Here is a 22,224-nt window from a genome sequence, read left to right as displayed (position 1 = left end):
GATGTTGTGAGAAAATGCCAAAACAAAAAAGAAACTTTCACTTCTTTTGGAAACAACTTAATGTCTAGTGAACAAGCATAGAGAAATCTCTAATACTGGTTGCAAAAGTAAAGATGACATTTTGCAGCTACTAAGAGATGGAGTAGGCATACAGTTCTGTAAGACCATTTAATTATGTAGAGACGTACTACTTTAACACTTTACATGAAACAAGTGAAGATTTGAGACTATACCATAAGGCTCATGAAACAGCACATTAGAGAAGATATGGTCAAAACACAGAAATAAAGTGCTTTCTGAACATTTGCTGCAAATGTGTATCAGATTTAAAACCAGCAATCCATTCCTGTTCCTTCGTGGTGTATAGCTTTGCTGTGGACTGCTGAGTAGCTGTCATGCTATGCAGTCTGGCTGCTTTCCAGTCCTGGGTGAAGCAATCCCCACAGTATTTGCATGAAAGAAATGATGGGTTCCTTTGATGTGAATGATCTTGAGTGAATAAAAGGTGGGTTTGGGTTTTTTGGGGCTTTATAAGCATTCTTTGTCGATGCCTCTTGCTCACAAGTAAAAACCTGTGCCAGGTGTCCCAGAAAGTCTTCTCTCTGAAGCCCCATGTAGAAAATATCCATTCCTCACATCTTATGTTATAATTAGCCTTCACAGAAGGGACTGTCCTCAGCTTTTTCAATAGCTGGGATTTTTTTTTATATTCAGGAATTGTCATCTGCAGGTATCTGTGAAAAAGACAATTCCTTTGATAGAACACAAGTGTTTTTTATCTAAATGCATTTGTTGGTTTAACTTTACAGCTTTATACAGTTTCTGCAAATAATTTCAGATAATTACTTAAATGTTATTTCATATGAAAGTCATTACTACTAAAATCTACAGTATCCCACCAGCAAGAAAGAAAAAAAAAATAAATGGGCAAAGTTGCAAGCACAGCTCTTCTATTGTTTCTGACTCAAGCAGAGTTGCAAATGCTGGAGACTGTTGGCATTTTGAACTGTCTGGAGACTGCTGCAGATTTCTAGAATTACATGCTATGGCTCTTGGTGTTCCACAGATACCGCAGCTGATTTACTAAAGAAAAATTAAAAATGCATTTCTCAATAATATGTGTATGCTCCATGCCTTACTGAAAACAGGAAATCCATACACCCATGGCTGCATAGTCAAGCACGCAGAGGCACACAGTCACAGTGAGTTCAGATTAGAGAGTGTGTGATGCATGATAAACTCCAAATGTTCTCTGGTCTACTCAAGTCCATCTCTACTCTGAAGTTTACTCGTCTGTAACAAAAGTCCAATAGCGCCAGCAGCTTTTAGAAGGAGAGGAATAGTATGCCTACCAGGAAAAGCAAGTCTACATTGAAACAGAATTCAAACCAATAATCTAGGAAATCATTAGCCTGACTGGGAAGAATTCCCACCCCGTCAGTATATGTCCCCCCACCTAATTTACTCCTGGCTGTAAGTGATGCTGGCAAATCCATACAGAAGTTTTTGAAAACAGAGGACCTTGAATGAATTCCATGTAGAAATGATTTGGTAGTACATCAGAAAATCAGTAAAGATTCTTAGTATCTGCACAAGGCCCTTGGCCTTCACCATTCAGGTGGGACGTAACGACAGCCTCATCCCTCTTTCATGCTACCCAATGATTATATCAGCCTGATTGTATCCTGACACCATTAGAATCACTTTGGGACTTCACGTCTTCCTCAATAACAAGCCTAGTGTGCTTTTGACCTCCTCACCCTTGGTCTTCTTTTCTGTAGCTTGTTTTTTGCCCTCCCACTTTTTTGTCCCACCTCCATCTGCATCCAAGCTGTGTCAAGATGTGCACTATACCACCTGCCCAAGTGGAAGGGATACCAACAGTTGAAGCTTGTTAAAAGTTTGCTCTGCTTCTGTGCAGAGACCAAGCAGTCACAAAATAATGCGACCTTTAGGGGAGGCCTGTTTTGCCGTCGTTACATCTAAGGTACTTTTCAAATTTTTTTGCATTGAGGCTGAAAAATAACTAGTGTAAGTATGATGTTATTCTGGCAACAACTAGAAAGCAAGCACGAACCCAAAGTATTAGAAAAATCAAAATAAGGTGTTTCTCCCAGTTTTGGAGCACGTGATTAGTTTATAAGATGAGAAAAATACATTAGTTCCTAAGGCTTTCCCAGAAGTTTAGATCTAAACCCAGCAAAATATTTTGTCTAAGAACAAAGCATTACTTCAGTAAAATTAGTCTTCTGGTAGATACAGTAGTTTCTTAAGACACAAAAATAAAACATTTGAACACAGATCTAATATTTGATATCTTACAGTGACTGGAAAAATACAGAATGGAAAGCAGATTGAATACTTTTTTTATAGTCTATAATTTTAAAAGTTACAAATAAAGCTTTATATGAGCATGAAAATCCCCATCAAAGATAATAAACCTTTCTTTAGGGCAACCACCAAAATCTAGGAAACTTTCGTCTCCCAGCTCTGCAACCAACACAAATATCCATCTCTTCTACAGGATCTACAGAGAAAACGGCACTGGTTACTCCGGCACTGTAACAATTTTGGACTCTTCTGGCTTTAACAAGCTCATTTTAGTACAGGTTAAATCAACTGAGTTACTTCTAACTGCTAGAAAATTATGAATGGGATGTCCAAGCAGAGCTTGCCTCAACTAATCATCTTCTCAAACAACTTCAAATTTAACAAGGATACACTTTTGTTTAAACAAGACATACTCACATTTCTGGGATAGCTTAACCATTCCCTATTATTTAACCTTTATGTTTTTAAAAGCTGTAGTGTAAAAAGTCTTCTTAAAATACATTGGAGCTGTAAAGTTCCTGTAAAGTGTTCACAGTATCTTTGCTCTTCCTTACTCCAAATAGAAAAGGCAGAAAATCAATTTTAATTTTTTTCCATTTAAAATATATATTTACATAGCATTACACTAGTACTCTGAGTCAGTTTTATACAATGTTGCTGAAAATGAATTTCCAGTGTAGAAAAATTTACTACAGACAAGTGCATATTTGAAGCAAACAAATAGGGGGGAAAAAATGGTTTTCCACACTTATTCCTTTCCATCATTTACCTACATTACGCTTCTGAAATGCAGCTGGGGACACAGAAGTGTTCTGTTGTATGAAATTTAAGTTCAAGCCCTCTCAAAGCTCCACAATTTTCCCCTCCAAATCCCTTCCTAATGCTCTCCTGTACCAAAATCTTAGCAAAAAAAAAAAAAAAAAAAAATCACCCCAACTTCAAAGCCACTGGAAGTAAAAATTTTACATTGGTGTCCACTGTGGTCATTCACTGTATTTTCCTCACAATCACTGTGACCTTTTCTTAAAACCACATCCATGAAGCAACTTTCATAATATAATCTGAAGCTTCATAAAGTGCCATGACTGTGATGAAAAATATATTTAACCAATGACACTGTAACCAGTAGAAAAGAATCCAAAAATGGGAAAATAAGGGGAACTAAGGATAGAAATCAGCCAGATACTTCCACAAGAGGGTTGAAGGATTTCATGCACCAAGACTGCACTCTAAGTACCATTTCAGTGCTTAAGTCATCAAAAAGATTTATCCTAACAAGCTCGGTTTTTAATGGTACCAAGCTATACCCTGGTCTTTAAATTAATAAATTTAGTCCATTTTAATACTTTATAAAATGTATTCCATTTAATTGCTGGATAAAGAATGTGGTCTTTAATTATGTACAGAGACAGCCTGGATTTAACAAAACATAAAGTGTAATTTAGAAACTGGGAATGGTAGGTGACCAGTAGCATTTACATTTTCAATAATCATGGTCAAGTTTTCTTCATGTAGAGCTCTAGGATAAACTCAAGAGATTATTACTGTAATTAAGGAATTTACACATCTCTTTCTTCAGAGACCATCTATTTGGCAGAGATTTGCAGTCTCTTGAACGAACTCCCTCCAATCCTCTGATGTCACTATCTTGCACTCACTAGGTTCCCAACTAGCATGCACATGCAGCTGATACTGGTGTCAGTCAAAGCCCTATCTCAGTCAGACAGTTCTTGCAAATAGAGATCTTTTCTGGCATCTGACTTCAAGGTACAGGAGGGCATTTACAGTCCTAGGGGAGGAGGCAGAGTCCAGCAAGAAACAACCCACCAGATGCTCTAACATTACACAGCCAACTGCTCCAGTTACAGTTCCAACTACATCCAGAATCATACTAAGTAACACCTTTGAGAACAGAGGAGAAGAATCCAGACTTACACAGATGTAACTGAGATCAGACTATTGCTTGTCACCAAAGAGGTTCCATCACTCCAGTTAGAGTCTGTGATTTATATGACACAACCAGATATATCAGACATGCAAAAGCAGGTAATCCACTCCTAGGAAAGATGGGTTAGAGATAGCACACAAACTTGCTTTATAAAATACCTTCCGTACTGACAATTAAATCTAAGATTTCACCTGGGAATAAGAGCATCTAATCACATGCCATAGACTTAGAAGAAATCTAAAAATATAGCCCACTTATCAATCCATGACTGTTACAAACAGGTATTAAAAATAAATGTTTTAGCTGTAATACAGTATCCAAGTCTAAAATAAAATTATATCCGGATTAAACCAATGCTCCCTAGAGAAGTCACAGAATCAATGGAAATTTGAAAATCAATGGTTTGGGGTGCCCAATTTGAAATACTCAAGAAACAGGGTTTTGAGAAGATGGGTTTGGGGGAAGTGCTGAGCCTCTCAGACTGTATGTACAGACATTAGTTAGGATATCACCATAGTTTCACTACTCAGTGAGAAAACACATAGTAGTTGCCTTCCACATTGCTATTTACTTTGCAAACCACAACGTGATGTGAAATACACTTGAGAAGACTGGTTCAAGAGGAAAGGGGACATTCAATTACATTAGAAGAATTTATCTGATTTTATCACCATTCATGCAGTTTATTGCCACAAGCTAAAAAAAAAAAAAAACACCACCACCATAAACCCAAACACTACTATCCAAAGACAAATCAAATCTGGACACAAGTAAGAATATTTAGAGCTGTTAGAGTCACCAACCTAAAAAGACTGCTGGAAAGGATAAAACTCCTGCTTCAGTTTTAGCTCAATTTCTCATTAGAAGGGATTAGAATGAAATTTTTATGGAAGCCTCTAATTCCTGTGGGGTCTACCATCCTCATCTCAAGCATCTGGTATGGTCATCAGAGAAATGGTAGTACATTAGACAGACCACAAGCACAATCCAATATGGCAATTACTACATGTTTTCTTCTGCTTGATAAAAAGTTAAACAGTCCATCTGATGCTGCTGTCAAAATGCAATCTTGGAAAAAAGCGCCAAGTAAACCCTTCTTTGTGTGTGTGTGTGGGGGGGGGGGGGGACCAAAAATACAACAAACAAATATTCCCACTAGCAATTTAAATTCAATTCCAAAGATGCACAATTACCTACCTAGACCACAGCCAATCCTACCAAACTCTTTGAATGTTCTTTTGAAAAGTTGCTATGTAAAATATTTCTTTAGATTGCAGAGAGAAGGGTACAATCACTGGGCTATATAGTTGGATTGGGAAAAGCCAGAGTTCACTGTTTTATTTTTTTAGATCAGTGGGGGCATCTCAGTAGGATTTTGCTTCTCAGTGAGAAAGGGCAAAAGAACAGATTGTCTTCTAAATAGCTTTTCTGCACCCTTTGGGGCAAGTGGTACAGCAACCATCTCTCAGAATTGAAAAAGAGAACAAAGAATATTTATATCTTTAAGTTACTGGGAATATGTTACACTTAAACTCTCCATTAACCAAATACAGAAAAAAGAGGGCAAGAAACTGTCATTTCTCACTGCTTTATCCAAAATCATTTTTAGTGATATGCTAATAAAGCAGAAAGTACTATTTGCATGACCTCTTGAATTTCTTTCCAGGTCTGCACAACTGTGTAGGGATTAGACCTTTTATTTCCTCTTCTATAATTTTTATAGAAATTAGCAAAAACACGAGAGGTCAAATACATTGTTCTTAGAATTTAAGCTTAAATTCATGCTCAGACGCTGAGAAATACAGCCCAGCATCCTGTATCAAATTCTCTTAAACGCAGATACTGAAGTCTGCTAATTGCAGCAGACACAAGATGCCACTGATAGATCTTTTCTATTACTTTGTCAGGTAAAAAGAATATCACAAATTAATCAATACTAACACACGATAGTATGTTATTGAAATAGTAATAACAATAAGCCAATTTTACAAAAGAAAATTAAACAGAAACCCTCTACACATACCGATTGTATATTATTCCTGACTGTACTTAGAGAATGAAGTGAAATCACGCTGAAAAAAGAAAGAAGGGGTAAAACCCTATCAGTTGCCTTGGACAAGAAAACATGAGAGCCTTTTCTAGCTCCTTTTCCCTTAAGAACATGCTAAACCATGAAAAATGTAATGGCAGGAGGAACAATGCGAAGACACTATTTGTCAAGCAGATGAGCTAACATTAATTGCTTAAACAGCACAAGCCAGCATCTATAAATATGAAGAAGGTTCTCTGGCTTTTGGTACATGTGAAACAGGAAGCATCATGCAAGAAAACACATTTGTAAAGATTCTTTAATATTTCAAATCAGTAAGAAGCAAAAAGAGAAAGAACAAAGGCAAAATACAGTCTTTCACAGCATCTTCTCTAACCAGAGCTTAGAGAATGGGACTCTACAATGAAAGCATTAAAGTAATCACTTCAGTTTTATGCCTTCACTCCCAAGTATAGCCAGAAAATTGTACTTGCCCATCCTTAGGAAATTATTTGAAATCTATAGTTAAGAGGCGACTTTGAAGTGTTGTTCTACAAGAACTGCCTTATTAGGTATAACACCTACAGAATTAATAAAAGGTGTTATTTTCCTCTCACTTGGTTAATGGCTCTTTTTCCCTGATTTCTTTCTATCTATTCAGTGATCAATAATATTTCCCCATCATTTTGCTTGTGTGTCTTATCTTCTGTTACTTGATAAGAAAAAAAGTCTTGTTCTCCTGGCTGTCGCCTCCAATCCTTTCCAGATATCCAGAGTTCAGTGCTCAGTAGAAAGAGACCTCAGCAGTACGACGAGCTCACCATCCTACTAAAGCTGAATTAAAAGCAGAAACTTCCCCAACCAGGACCACACTCAAAAAATACATTTGGTGCTGTCAATATCCTGCATTTTAGAAGGTGATAACTCTGGTGGCAATGAAAGTACTTTAGAAACAGTTTCAATGAAGGTACTTTAGAAACAGTTTCAATCACATTAACAGTTTTACTCTAAACAAAATAAGTAGGAAAGCTTGAAGACAGGGCTATGAAAAACTGAGGAAGACCTGAAGCATATTTAGAATAATATAAAGCTTAAAGCACACTGGATATTTGCTTAGTCTTCCCTACAACAGATTCATTTCTACATCTGTCTGAAGAACTCTTGGAGGAAAAAACAAAACGAAAAAAAGTGTCTGGACAAGTTAGAAAGACATTCCTACACCCCAGAAAACATTCAGCTCTGAGAAGAGCTGGGAGAAACTGAAAATTGATAACTTTTAGGAAAATACAGTGGAGCTGGAAGGAATATGATTAGTTCCATTTCTTGAAGAAAGGATTCAGCTTTCTAACACGGGGAGAAATGGCTTGTGTCAGGGGAGGAAAAAGAGCAGAAATCAGAGCTTCAGTCAATAGTCTGGTTCTTGATCTAAGGCTACCTTTTATGTGCATATTCTGTGGTAATCACCTAAAACTTTAATGTAACATAGACTTTACTAACCTAAAATGTAATTTATGTTTTTTATCTAGGATAATCCACAGGAATGAAATTGATGGCTAACACCATTATTTTTGATATCCATGAAATATTTAAACTGAAAGAAGTGAGAAGGGAGATTTTGTTCCCCACTTAACTGATGGAGCTCTCACTGAGAAATGTGAAATTATGTAAATGTGGACTTTAAGAGCAACAGAGGAACTTTTTTCTATGCACACACCATTATGAATAAGAGGTCACTTAGCTAAGTTAGCTAAGCTTCACAGCAAACAGCTTATTTAAGAACCATGCATGGGTATAATAAAAATTTGACATAAGTTATCAACAGCTACAGTAGTGATATAAATTTGTGATTTGTAGAACTATGGGTAATTTTAGCTGATTTAAACAGAAATAAGCTACTGTGTTTCGTGGATTCAGGTGAGACAGGAAATAGCACAACCTGGACAAACCATGTTAACTCTAAAAAGACTATTTGTTTTTCAGGTCAAACGCAGGCATAAACATAGCACACATTTAATTAAGGTATCTTTCTCCATATTTAGTCAGTTATAACCAGAGCTTTAATTAATGTCTATATTTTTTCTTTTTTAATCACATTTTTCTGATGAGCAACACATGCACCTTCAGGCCCATGCATATTGAAATTGGTTTTTATTAACCATTTGCTCACAAAATGAGTTAGAGGACAGTGAAATTCCACTAATTCTAGTTACAAAATCTGGGATTCTAGAACAAGGAAAATGTTAAAAAAAAAAAAAAAAAAAAAAAAAGTAGTTCAAAGTTCATGAAAAAATTTACATTCTTCACATACTTATAGATTTCTGAAGCATAGGTTTGCATTTTATTAATATTTATTATGAAAGTAAACCAAATAACGATTCACTGCCAATGTCAATCATGATGCAGTACAAAAAGACCAGTGAGTATTAATTTCCAGGGGAATTCCTCAAGAAATTTAAAATTAATATTAACATGACATGCCAATTTCACCCACATGCATTTGAGATTACTGAGGCTAGTTCCCATTTTGCAAAGAAACTTCTTTTGCACTGCACTATATCACACTTTTGGCTTAGAGGATTTAGCCCCAACAGGGTAGATCACCAATTTTTTTTTTTAAGGATTCATAGATTGTATTCTTATGACTGTAGATTTTGTATGCATCTAAAGATGAAAACATAGTATCTTATCAACTGTTCTGAAATCACTAGTTCTCATTACTTTTAAACAGTCCAGTGTTGGTAGCATATTGACCTTTACAAGTGCCTTGAAATCACAGAATTTCACTGCATTTAAATTGCTACTAAAGATGCATTACATTTGCAAGAAATCCTAGACATCATGCTGAAGAGTAAAAATAACAGTTTCAAATAGAGAGATGCTGCCCTTAAGAGTGCACTGTACATCACAATACTGGAGCATAGTGTGGGATTTATTCATCCAGATAATTAAGCATGAGTGTGAGTGTTTGAGCCAAATGTACAATATATCAAAAACCTGACAGGTCTAGTGGTTAGATTTTTCAAAAGCTCCAAGCTGTAGCTTCACTAAAAAAGGTAAATTCATCTCTGCTAAACAGATTATTCTGGTAACCACCCAAAGAGGAAAAAAAAAAATTTTCTGCTTCTTATGTTCTTACTCTAACCATCACATATTAAAATATTTTTAGTAAACATATAATGGATAAATTTTCCAAATCACATCAAACATTGTCTTTCTAGACTTTCACAAAATATAGCTGGGATTTTTTTCTTAAAGTCATGATCATCTTTTTGGCACAGCAATAGCAAATCAGACATCTCTCCGTGTCGGGGCAGAGACACATAACAGCGGACCCCGACAACGCAGTATTAGGACATTAGGAAGATGGGAAGACAAAAGATAAGTTCACTTGCACCACTGGTCATCATGTCTTACAAGTCCATCTGCTAGTACACCTATCATGCTGATAGGTGTTACTAGTACACCTATCAGCATGATAGGTGTACTAGTAACACCTTTCCTAATTATAATTAAATCTGATGAAGTTCTGTGATTAATGTCCTAATTCATATAGTAGATTAAGTATTTGGGATACCTAAATGTAAAAATTATGTTTCATTGATATACGCAACAAACTACCCCAATAAAACAAATTAACCAGAGTATTTCTCAGCCCTGTAACTGCACTCATTTGAAGAATTCCATTGCCAGTTAAACATTTCGAAAAAGCTTCCCAACTAAAGAAAGTTTGAACACTAGAATAACAGATTTATTGCTCTTATCAAAGCCCCAGCAGGTAGACAGGATGTAGAAACAGGACTTAGATCAGAATTCTTTAAGACTTATTGCTACTATTGTAGCCTGTCAGAGTAGCTTGTCTCTCTTGCTTGCTTTTCTCTGAGCAGTCTCGTACCTTTCACCCACACTTTGCAACATCACACATAGCCTATGAGCCCCCTAGCCTGAAGTAATCTGCACTTAGCTGACAGACCACAGTCAGCCCCCATCCTTTTAGAATAGCTGGATTTTTACCAATACTGTACCTTCCAGTATGTAAAATGAGTCAAGCTATTTTCCTGCTAGGCAATACATTATCTCCAAACATATAAAGTGATTTAATACAGGAAATACCAGCATGCATAGGCAGCTCCCCTGTGCTATCCACATGCACAACTGTCAGTTTGCTGCGGAAATGACACTTCAGTGCATTGAGCAGGTTACGTTTGCTTTGATTTTGCCAAACTGCAATCACATCTTCAGTTCAGTAAAACTTTATCCACTGCATACCAATCTGGATTTCCCCTTCGGATTGCATCAACACCTAAGCTTTAATGAACATTTTTACTAAGCCTAAACTAATTTTTGGTTGGGTGACATGCTTAAAAGTTACAAGACCAAATCCCTGTCAATTCACCCCAGCAGCCTGTCTCTAATTCTAGTGGCTGAAGAACTGACCCTCAGTGATCATACAAACAATTCAGAGATTCAAAGGGCTCTGCAAATTGGTTTCATCGGTGCCAATATACCAATATCCGAGTTCCAACTATACTTCTGGTAATACACATATACAATGTTTTATCATAGAGAATTGACCACAGGTTTTTGAATATTGTCATAAGGGACATTAAGAGGTAATTTCTGTACCTTGCTTCAGGCATAGTATAAACCATGCTTTGATCATTTTTGATAATACTTATTTTCAGTGTTCTCCAAGAACAGACCAGAGTCTCCCGAAAAGATACTTAAACATTTCAATTCTTTGTTTCAAGAGAATATCACCAAAAACTACTTCTAATCCATCTTCCTGAAGTTCAAGTCCATTATTGCTTCTTCTACTCACCATAGAGATAGCAATGTTATACTGGTTCTAGAGCAGGTTTGCAGACCATTACCATTGCCAGTACCCCCTCTGGTACTGCCTTCATCAGGTTAAAGATCAAAGTCCATTCAGCCTGTCTCATTCTCCTAGCATCAAATATGCTTAGTGCTTTTCCTTCATTTCTCTGTAACCAGTTCAGACCCAATTACCTTTATGATGGGACAGCTAGCTAGATAGATGAGGGGAGAACAGTGAATGTTGTCTACATGAAGTTTCACAACAGCTTTTCATACTATTTCCCATGATACTCTCATAGGCAAACCCAAAATTGGCAGGGGAAAAGTAGACAGGGAGGCAGATTGAGAACTGGCTGTACAGCAGGGCTCAGGGTTTTTATCAGCATCACAGCCTAGTTGAAGGCCTGTAACCAGTGGTGTCCCCCAAGGGTTGATAGGGGATCCAGTATTGCTTAGCTTTTCCACCAACTTAGATGAAGGGATAAGAGTGCCTCCCCTGAAAATCTGCTGAGGGTACAAAGCTGAGAGGAGTGGCCAATACCCCAGAGAGCTGCACAGACTTTCAGAAGGATCTCATGTGCTGGAGGGATGGGCAGAGCAGAACCCTTTGAAACTCAGCAAAGGCAAGTTCAGGGACCTACACATGGGAGGGAAGAACCTGGTGCACCACTACAGGGGGTGGCCAGCATGCTGGAAAGCAGCTCTGCTGAAAGGGACGTGGAGGACAACAAGCTGTCCATGAGCTAGCATGTCCTTCTGGCCAGAAAGGCTGATGGTATCCTGATGTGCATTAGGAAGAGCATTGCGAGCAGATTAAGAGAGGTGATCCTGTGCCTCTATTCAGCCTTGGTGAAGCCACATCTGGAGTGCTGTGCCCAGGTCTGGGCTCCTCAGTACAGAAATACCTGGAGCTCCTGGGGCAAGACCCACAGAGAGCTACAAAGAGGGAAAAGAGACTAGAGCACCTCACTTACGGGGAAAGACTGAGGGAGCTAGGCCTGTTCAGCCTCACAAAAAGACAAAAATTGAGAGGGAGCCTCATTAATTTCTATAAGTATCTGGAAAGAGGGTGCCAAGGGCAGGAAGCCAGGTGGTTCTTTTCAAGAGGCATTGTGCAGAAACCAATGCACAAAGAGTTAACTTGAGTGTGAGGAAGAACTTTGCTGTGAGGGTGACTGAACACATAACAAATTGTCCAGGAAGGTTGTGGAGGCTCCTTCCCTGGAGATATTGAAAAGCCATCTAGATGCAATCCTAAGCAACATACTCTAGGAAACCCTGCTTGAATAAGGAGGTTGGACTAAACCATCTCCAGTGGTTCTTTCCAACCTCTCTGTTCTGTGAAGTCTTTCTCAAAGTAAGCTCAAAATGGGACATAGAATTCCAGCTGAAAGCTCACAATAGCAAGAAATAAATGTCCTTCCTGTTACAGTTCTGTTTAAGTCTTTATCAATAAAACAACACAACTAAGTCATGTTTCTCTTGTGACTTGGCATTGGATCTTTCTCCACAAACCTCTGCTTACTCCATTGCTTCTCATCCATACTTATGCAAGCAACTACTACCCTCCAAAAATCACCAAGCTGCCTAAATTTCATCCTATACTTTTCAGATCACTTAACTTCTAATTTACCAAAATTATTTTGAATTCATTTTGAATTCTCATCCCACCCTCAAACAATTGCAGCTCATGCCAGTTTTCTTCATTGCAGCCTTCAATAAAACAACCAAATTAGCAATGAAATCCTCAGACAGAATCAGGCTCCAAATAGCCCTGTTTGTTACACCCTTTTATTTTTGGTACAAATAGCTCCTCTGTGGTACAATTTCCCAACTGGTTGGGAGCCTACCTTACAACAATTTCACCTAGACAACAAGTCTTAAATTAATTACAAAAGTGTTGCATAAAACTGTTTTAAAAGCTTTTCTGAATCCAAGATACACAGGAATTTATTGCTTTGCCTCTACCCACGTATATTTTGCCCTGTCATAGAAGGGGTTTATATCAGTTAGATATAATTTGATCTTGATATGATCCTAGATAGTTCCAATCTGTACATTAATTTGTTACAGAATTTTTCCAAAGATTAAAACCTCTCTGGCTAGTCTAGAAGGTGTCCTGCTTATTTCTTCTCATCAACCCCTTACTACTTTAAAAGATAAGCAAGCACTGTCCTTTTCCTCAGGGTTTTTTAGTACCCTGTCCACTCTCCACAAATTCTAGAGGTACTTCTTGAACAAATAAATCACTGAATAAATCACTGTGGTCAAGGACAGACTCAAATGACATGGGGAAAATCCAAGGCTGGCTTTCCTATCCATATGGAAACATCAGACCTTTTCCAGGGGTATTAACTGCCCTAGCTAGCAGCCTGCAACTGTCCCATTGAGTACAATGGATATGAAAGAGTTAAAAATTCAGCCTTCTCAGAATCCATCCTTAGAGGCACAAGAGCAACTTTGTGTACTACATCCCAGAATTTTGCTCTCTTGAACTGAAGGCAGAGCAATTCCTTTCAACCAGCAAAATGGAGGAAGAAATCCTTCAAGCTTTCAGACCAGATTGATCACTCAAGAGACACAACTGACTTGGGTAAATGTCCAAACTCGAGTTGCTTTCTGAATTGATGCTTTTGAGGTTTGCTCATACCAATCGTTAGTCACTACCATTTATTAGGTTGCAGATAAACTGAAATACATCCTGGGAAAGAGAGAAAAATATTCTCCCAGGACCTTGGTTATTGATTTTATTTATTAACTAAACTTAAGCTAAGGCAAAATTAATAACATTCTACATGTGCAGCAGAAACTTGGAGGAGAGACTGTGTGAAAGCAGGTCTCTCCCATTTGTATACCTCTGGAGAGGTCAGCTTCTATCCTAGGCCTCACAAATTCAGGACCATAAAGATGAGTGAGCATTAAACACCAGCAGACAGAAGTGAGGCACGAACCAGGTTGTTTGGAGGCATACCAAAGGACTCCACCAGCACAGCCCTCAGAAATGACCCCTGCCACACTGATTCTTAGACCCTAAGCAAACAGGCATGCACAAAAAGACATTGAATTTCTCATGTCTGACAGATGGGAAATTTGGAGCTGACTAAACACATGCCCAACCCCATACCCTTAGCCCAGATAGCACTTCATTGACCCCTGGCTGATGGAAATGCCAGAAGAGTATCATCTGAATGTGACCCCTTAATGTAGTCCATGTGTGAAAACCTTAAGAAACAGTTCTCTTTCCAGAGGAGGCCAGGAAACAAATGAAAAACGTTCACTGAAGTCAAGGGATTTACATTGGCATAAATCTGACACACAGAAAAATTAGGGATCCAAACTCCATCCTCCAAACCGAAGCCAAAAGGATCCCAGAGAAAGATCATCTACAGCAGTTTCCATACCCATAGCCACACTACTCTGCTCAGAATCATAAAATAGCTAGTGCCATATTCTGTAACACTAAAGACTATAAATATTGTCCTGAAATAAGAAAGATTCCTTTGAAGAAATTCTTTTTTATGTAGACCCAAAGGCCTTTCCAAGTTAATTAAGTTTACTGAAAGGGCCTAGGGGCATAAAGTACTGAAATTGTATTGAAATTCAATAAGATTTAGTGGCCAGTTTCCTATTTTAAAAATCCTAGTGTCAACTAATTATTTGGAAAAGAGTGGCTCTTCAGAAACATTTACTTCTCTAAATAGGTATTCCAAATACATATGATCCTTGCCTAAACAAATTTGTATTTCCTTCAGCACAAGCATATTTTTACACCAATATTTATAGATTGCACCACTGTGATTCATTAACAAATAAATCCCATTTTCTGTGCACACAAATGACTTAACATTAAAATAAATTCTACCTTCCTTCTTGGTTATGGAAGGGCATATTCTTATTGACATCTTTATTTTGCAAAAATGCTCCAAGAGTTGTATTTGGCAAATAATATTGCTCTTGCAGATCTCACTGCCTCAGAAACATGACTTCTCTGAGGAAACACTAGATCTTGTAACAGAAATATCTTTAAATCTTTTAGATAGCCAGTCCACAGGGAAAGGTTTAAGAAAGGATCAAAGCTTGTCCTTTCAGCTTGAATTATTCCATTACAGCTGAATGTGACATAATTACAAAAGATGTTGGATGTGGAATCTCATCAGGATTATCTGACACTCATCTTTGTTGAAAAAGTCTCCCCAGCTGTTGCTCTGATAGCACAAATGTGACGGGAGTGCAGAACACAAAAGTACTTGCAAGTGACTGCCACTTTGGGGTTGGTTTAGGCGCCATACAGCACACTGTGACTTTTCAGCCACCTCAAACATTGAGACTGTTTAGGATTGCCTTGCAGGTGAGAGGGAATACCAAGCATGCTATTGAATTTCTAAATAAGAAAATTTGTTTGAAGTAGCCCATAGACCAGTGTAGGATCTATGCTCTGTAGCTGACAGACACAAGGAAGTAATCTTCTTTCTTATGCAAGGTCAACATAATTCAGTGAGTAGCTGCTCATTCCTTTTTTCCCTCCTTTTTTTAAAAAGCTTTTTGTATTGTCTGAGCTTGTTTTCACTGAGATCAAAACACAGTGCTGGTTACAACATAAAAGATAAAGCACATCCTTTTTACAATCTACACTTCTCTGCATTTTGGTGCACTCTAAACCAGTACATACAGTCTCAAACAGGAAGCAGCACATTTCCTATAGTACTACTATATTTGTATGTACGTATATTTTCTTTTATTCTGTGGAAGGAGCTCAGTTGTAAACTATAACATCAAATCTTGAATAATTACCCATTCCAGAGGATTTGGTAGCTGTAAAAATACTTTTCTTTCCTTCCTTGTCATGGATTACATTTCCTTCATACATTATTAATGAAGTTAAACTACTAGTAACATGCCAAATGTGCTGCATAGGAGATTTGTGCCTAATCCAGCACAAAACAGGCCCAGTCACATAATGATAGAAAAAAAAGAACAAATGTCAACAGTTTCACACTGGGACTAGATTAAGCGGACCATACTTACTGATTCCTTACACAGGGATTATCTCACTTTTAGTGCTATGAGAAGACAAGCCACACTTCTCCTATATTATTAACACAGAACTGCACCTCAAAAAGAAACACCAGAGTCCCCAAACTGGCTTACAGACACACACACAAATTGTCACTTATTAAACATCAATCCAAACTCTTGGATAACAGATGTAAAACCAAGATATTAATAGTAATATATATAAAAAGTGTCCTCCTCCTGCTTTAGATCTCAGATCTCAACTTTCAATGGAATTTGTGCATAACCCTTAAGAGAATATTAACTTACAATTAGACTCCAACTGAATCCCAATTAAATTAAAATATCTGGTGTGTGTGGTCTTTACCTTCTTACCATGGAAGACTTTCTTTGCTTAGGATCCAGATACCAAGAGCTAACATGGCAGTCTGGTAAGTAAAGTGCTCACTGAAGGCAACAAAACTGTACTAAACTCTTAAGCATTTACAGGAACAGGCATTTAGCAAAAAACTGTCTGACAACTAAGCAATAATAAAGTCCAAACAGAACTAGAATTTGTAGACTTTAATCTCCTATCTAATAGATATATTCAAATTCCTAAGGGCACAGGCAGATGTTTACTGAGATAAAGTAAGTATGATTTTGCAAGATGAAGAATATTGCTTTAAGATGCTTACTGCTGTATCAGGATCCCTAAAGCCATGACACAGACTGCAGAGCCAGTGAAAAATTGCTTGGTCATTTCAGATTTGTTAAAAACATTCAAGGAGTAGCTGTTGTCCCAGCAGACTGGGCGAGATCAGGTGTCATCTGTCTACACCACTCTTCACTTTATGCTGGATCAGGTATCGTCTGTGCTACTGCAGCTGGCACTGGGCTGGCAGCAACAGCACAGCTTGTGCTGCGCCTGGCTCAACACAGCACAACTGAGCGCACACACTGATCCAGCCCTAATTAGTGTTAGCAGAGATCTGGCAGGAAGGATTGTTAAATCACAAATCTGCAGCTCCAAGTTACTCTTTTACAGGTAAACGGGCATTAAAGAGGTCTGTCTTCCAACTTTAGCCCAGACCAGTCAGAGCTACCCAGTCTCTGAAAATTACCTTTGTCAAAAGTCAAGACATTACCTACATGTTGTCTGTGTTTTACAATTCCAGGCACTTTAGCAACCTAGACAGGAGCCTACAAATGGCTCAGTGACAGCACAAGGGCAAGTTATTCCCAACAAAGCCATGCTTTAAGCCAGTTTCAACAGCACTTGTGGACAGACATCCTGTAATTGACCTGCCATCCAGTCTGTTCAGGGTCCCACAAAATGCACTGGAATATACAGAGCAAATAATTAAAATCAAATGAGAATGTATTCCACACATTGTACATTCATTCTGAGCACTCTTTCCCACAGGCAGGGGGAAATCAAGAGAACAAAAAAACTAGAAGTTTACCTTGTGTAAGCTCTAAAATATTAGTAACTTCAAATAATTATATAGTCACTAGCACATAAAAACTAATTTGCTTATTAAAAGCCTGTGCTTATACTCCCTTACTGAGACTGTGAATCATTGCAGTCATGAGAACCCATGCCCTTAGTTTCTTAGGCATTTCCACTGAAACCTGTGAAGAAAACAGAAATCATGTCCACCATGCAACCTTTCTGCGTTTCTTCTGTACACACACAACTCCCATGGCAGGAACAGTGGGAAATACTAAAGGCAGAAGAGGAAGAAAATAACCAAAGTGTATGTTCTGGAGAGATGACTGGGATGTATCAATATCTTTTTCATAAAGAAATAATCCACTGACTGCTAGAAAGTGAAGCAGACACTATCTCCGTGGAGCCCCTCCACTCCATACCAGGCTTAACATTTGTTCCTCTCATAGCTCTCCAGTCTGTGTAACTCTGTGGACCTGTTCTGATGGAGCTTTCTGCAAATACCCCGTGAAATGCAGTTTCTCACTGCAGAAGGGGGCCCATGAGGAAAATGCTAGTCAGCATCAAATTCTTTTCACAGTCTATGGACATTTATTAATTCAGCCCTTTTCCTCCTGAGTCCAAGGCCTTGGATTTCCCTAAGCTCTGTTTGGACCCCACAGACAGCAAGAAATTATGTTTCGGAAGAGACTGGATACGAAGGTTAGGGAATATCCGAGCATAAAGGTTTCTCATTGCACTACATGAATCGTCTAAATAGGACATAAAGAAATAAAAATTCAAGTTCATGTGAGTTTCCTGGCCCACTTTCAGTTACTAAAATATTCATTTTTAACCCCATGAAATGTGTCAAGTGTGACCTGTTAGAGTTCAAAGCAATATAACACCACAAATTGCATGCTCAGCTTCAGTAAATACTAATTCATAATTGCAGCCCACAGTTATCCAGTTTCAAAGTAGTTACCAAGTCAGAAGACAGTCATGACATCTCATTCTGTGAAAAGAGCACATCCCAAATGAGGTGTCTTTAAAGACAAGAAACAGGACAACTTGCACTGACAACATTTATCCTTTGTACTATGCAAAGCTCTCCTGATTCATCACCTATTCATCTGCCACAGCCAAGTTACTGCCCTACATCTGTTTGCGTCTTAAATCACAGCCCTACTGCAACCTCTCACCAGTTATGTGCCCTTGGTAAAGTACAAGTACCATTCCAAAATGGTCTACTAGAAAGAGATCTAGGAACTACTGAAGGATTAGAGTATAAAATATTTCTTTTTTTTTTTTGTCTTAATTGCTATTTCCCTAACTCTGGTTATTTCTTTTAATCTCGTACATTTTATATTTTGTTTATTTGTTTAAGGCACTTCAGATCAGAAAGGCCTGAGAACAGTACATTTTTTTAATGCAGAGAGACAGTTTCTAGCATTACTCCATTCTGGAGGGGAACAGCTGAAGTTCAGAACACTAGCCTTATTCATACCTTTTTTTTTTTGAACCCTAGGTTTCTCCCCCATACAGTTAGGCCTGCCCCAGGCATCATACAAAAATCTTGTAAGCACACACCTGTCAGTCATCAGCAGCATGTCAATCACAAGCTGCAGCAAAGGTAGAAATTTATGAGTAAAGCAATTTGTTTCTGCTAATAAGGAAAAATACCTAGATGGCTAGGAACAGGCCAAAGGTTGCCAACAGATGTACTGAACAACATCATCTAAGCTTTGGAGGCTGGCAGAATTTCCCTACCATTCAGTTTTCAGGCCTTTAATCATTAATTTTTGCACATGTAACAAGGTTTTTGACAATTCAAATGCTAAAAACTACATATACATATGTACCCAGTGATGTGCAAATATATTTCCCCAACAATAAGGAACGCATGATCCTAAACCAGAGTACTTAATATTATCAGCCCATAAGGGGTTTCTGAAGATACAGCCTGTACTTTTATGTCATTGAGTCACAATGCCTTGACCAAGAACTTCCCTGAAGAATTATCTCACTGTGCCATGTACTTGAACCATTCTCTTAAGTTAGTTTCCTTCTGTCTGGAGTGTCTCATTTTACCCAGTTCAGCCCATACCCCTGAGATACAAAGAACAGAAACCATCTCCACATTGTCCCCAAACACAAGCAAGCCCACATATGCAACTAGACCAGAACTGGGAATTTTTTTTTTCCTTGAAGGACTGCTAACAGCTCTATGATAGACAGGAAGAGCCCCATGAGTCTCACTGAATAATTTTCATTTGTGCTCCAGGTAATATTCCATATCAGAAAAGCCAGAAGGCTTGCTAAATTTGAGACCTGTAACAAAACATCTACTTGTTGATGTATAGTTTATGCTATACACAACAAAATAAATGAAGCCAATGAATGTTTTACAAGTGTCATGTTAGTATTCTGTAAAGGATATTTCTCCATTAGCAAATCCTGATACTTAAAATGGATTCAGTGGGACTAATAAATTGGTCCAGTAGGTGTTAATCAATAATATAAATGAATAACCAATGAAAAACTGCCACTAGTATGCCAAAGGGGAAATCATCCAAGAATGAAATCGGTGCAATAATACAAGTGTATTGTATCCTTCAACAAATACATGTAAAGCATACTGGATAGAGACCAATTCCTAGTACAAAACTACGAGCTCCTTTAGACAGCCTCAAAATACTTTATTTTATAAGAAATTTTGTATAGGATAAGATTTTTTTTTTCTAATTGTAAGCATTGATATGTTAAAGTCAAAGATATACATATGCTGTGCTTGTGCACTGGATATTTTGTTTAAATTTTGTAGGGTTCTGCCCCCCCCCGTGTTTAATTATTCTTGCAGACAGCTTTTTGCCAGAGCTCTGAACCCTAGAGGAAAATCCCTGGAGATTTACATGAAAAAAGCTGGCGTTCCCTCTTATTTGCCTATTGAACACACGCACAGTGACAGATTGTTTGGATGGGCAAAGCCTATCCTGTTTTAACATCTGAAACATCTGTCCAAGATCCTCAGACAGTCTGCATGCATTTACAAAACTCTGACTTTGCTCGTGTTTATAATACTCATTTTACAGTGCTTACAGCACTGCCCACAGCTCCTGCAAAAGCTGAACTTGATGATTTTTGCCACTCAAAATTCCCTCTCAGGCACAAACCACTAATCTCCCAAGTTAATTTGGCTTTCATTTAAGACTTTTGGCAAAACCCCACAGAGTACCTGGCAAAAATTTTCATATTTAAAATTAAACCGGATAAAACATCTATATATGAAATTCTTGAAATTATTGGAATTAATTCCTTTAATGACAGAGGAAGCTGAACTACATCTTTCATTTTCCAACTGAGACAAATGGACTAACACCTCATAGGATTATTTTTGTCCTTTGTATAAAACCTTTCCCCTGCCATCACAAAACAACCACTGGCTCTTCTGGCCGATCCCATTCCACTACCTCTCATCCAGCAAGACTAAAAGAATTGCTGCCATAAAGCTGGCAGCAGGAATTTTGACTCAAGATTGTCAATAATATTTAGATTATTATTAAAAGACAGGTCAAAAATGCCAAAGATATCCAGAAAAAATTTACAACTTGTGAGGGATGTGTACATCAATATTTGAAAGTTTTATCTTCCATGAAGCCTCAATGGCTACTTTTTGCTAACACAAAACAATAAAATCCACATTCAATTAATTTGATCTTCCACAGCACCGAAAAACTATATCACTGCTCAACTCAGCCAGTGTTCAAACCTCTGCTGATTTTTTTTTCCAGAGTTGTGCCTTTACTGTTCATTCAGCAACTGGCATCACCTCTCTGCACTGGTGATCTGAAAGCTTCTCTGCCTTATATTAACACATTTCCTTTTAAATCTTATATTCCTTTGGATCAGATAGGTGGAATAGATTATCTAAGAGTCAGGAAGCGAATAATAAAAGCCAAAACAATAGAAACCAATTAATACCTTACATATCAGAACCAGGTATACCAAGGGGTTGATATAAAGGCCCCCCCTACCAAGGGGTTTATAAAAAGGCCCCCCCCCCCCCAACTCTAACCCCATTTTATATTATTTCCCCACTCATCCCAAACACATGAAATTATGTGACAAAATCCCCTCTGAAGAGAGTTTGGCCTCAACTCTAAGCTGTCTTTTTATTGTGCCCCCTTAGAGCAGAAAAGTTGAAGCAGCAGCAGTTTTATATCACCTTGACATTTTCTCCCCTTTATCCCTGGGCTAGCCCCATGCACAGTAGTTCACACCTAGCTTCATATGGACTCAGAGTCCACTTCTGGCAGCCAGGAGTTCCCAGCACATGAAAATGTTACAGCCTACTCACTTTTGCCCAGGAAAGGGTGCTTACACTGAACAGGAAAGCAGAAGCCTTTTCTGGCAGCAGAAGTGCCATCCTGGTGACCTTCTGTCAACAGAGGAGTCTTTCAGCCATGAGTTAAGCCAACATTGCAGCTACTTCACACTACCTGGTAGCTGAGCTGAAGACCTGTCTGCCCATCCTGTCTGCAGTCTAGGGGGAAAAGAAAAAAAAAAAAAAAAAAGGAAAAAAAGGAACAATAACAATAAATGGGAGGCATTTGACAGGCAGCACAAACAGTATGTTTTGTCAGTAACGCCATGTAAATCTTGCAATAGATATGATAT

This window comes from Onychostruthus taczanowskii, unplaced genomic scaffold, assembly GCF_017590055.1.
Source record: "Onychostruthus taczanowskii isolate IOZ18803 unplaced genomic scaffold, ASM1759005v1 scaffold12, whole genome shotgun sequence".
Classification (NCBI taxonomy): Eukaryota; Metazoa; Chordata; class Aves; order Passeriformes; family Passeridae; genus Onychostruthus; species Onychostruthus taczanowskii.
This window is presented reverse-complemented; position numbering follows the sequence as displayed.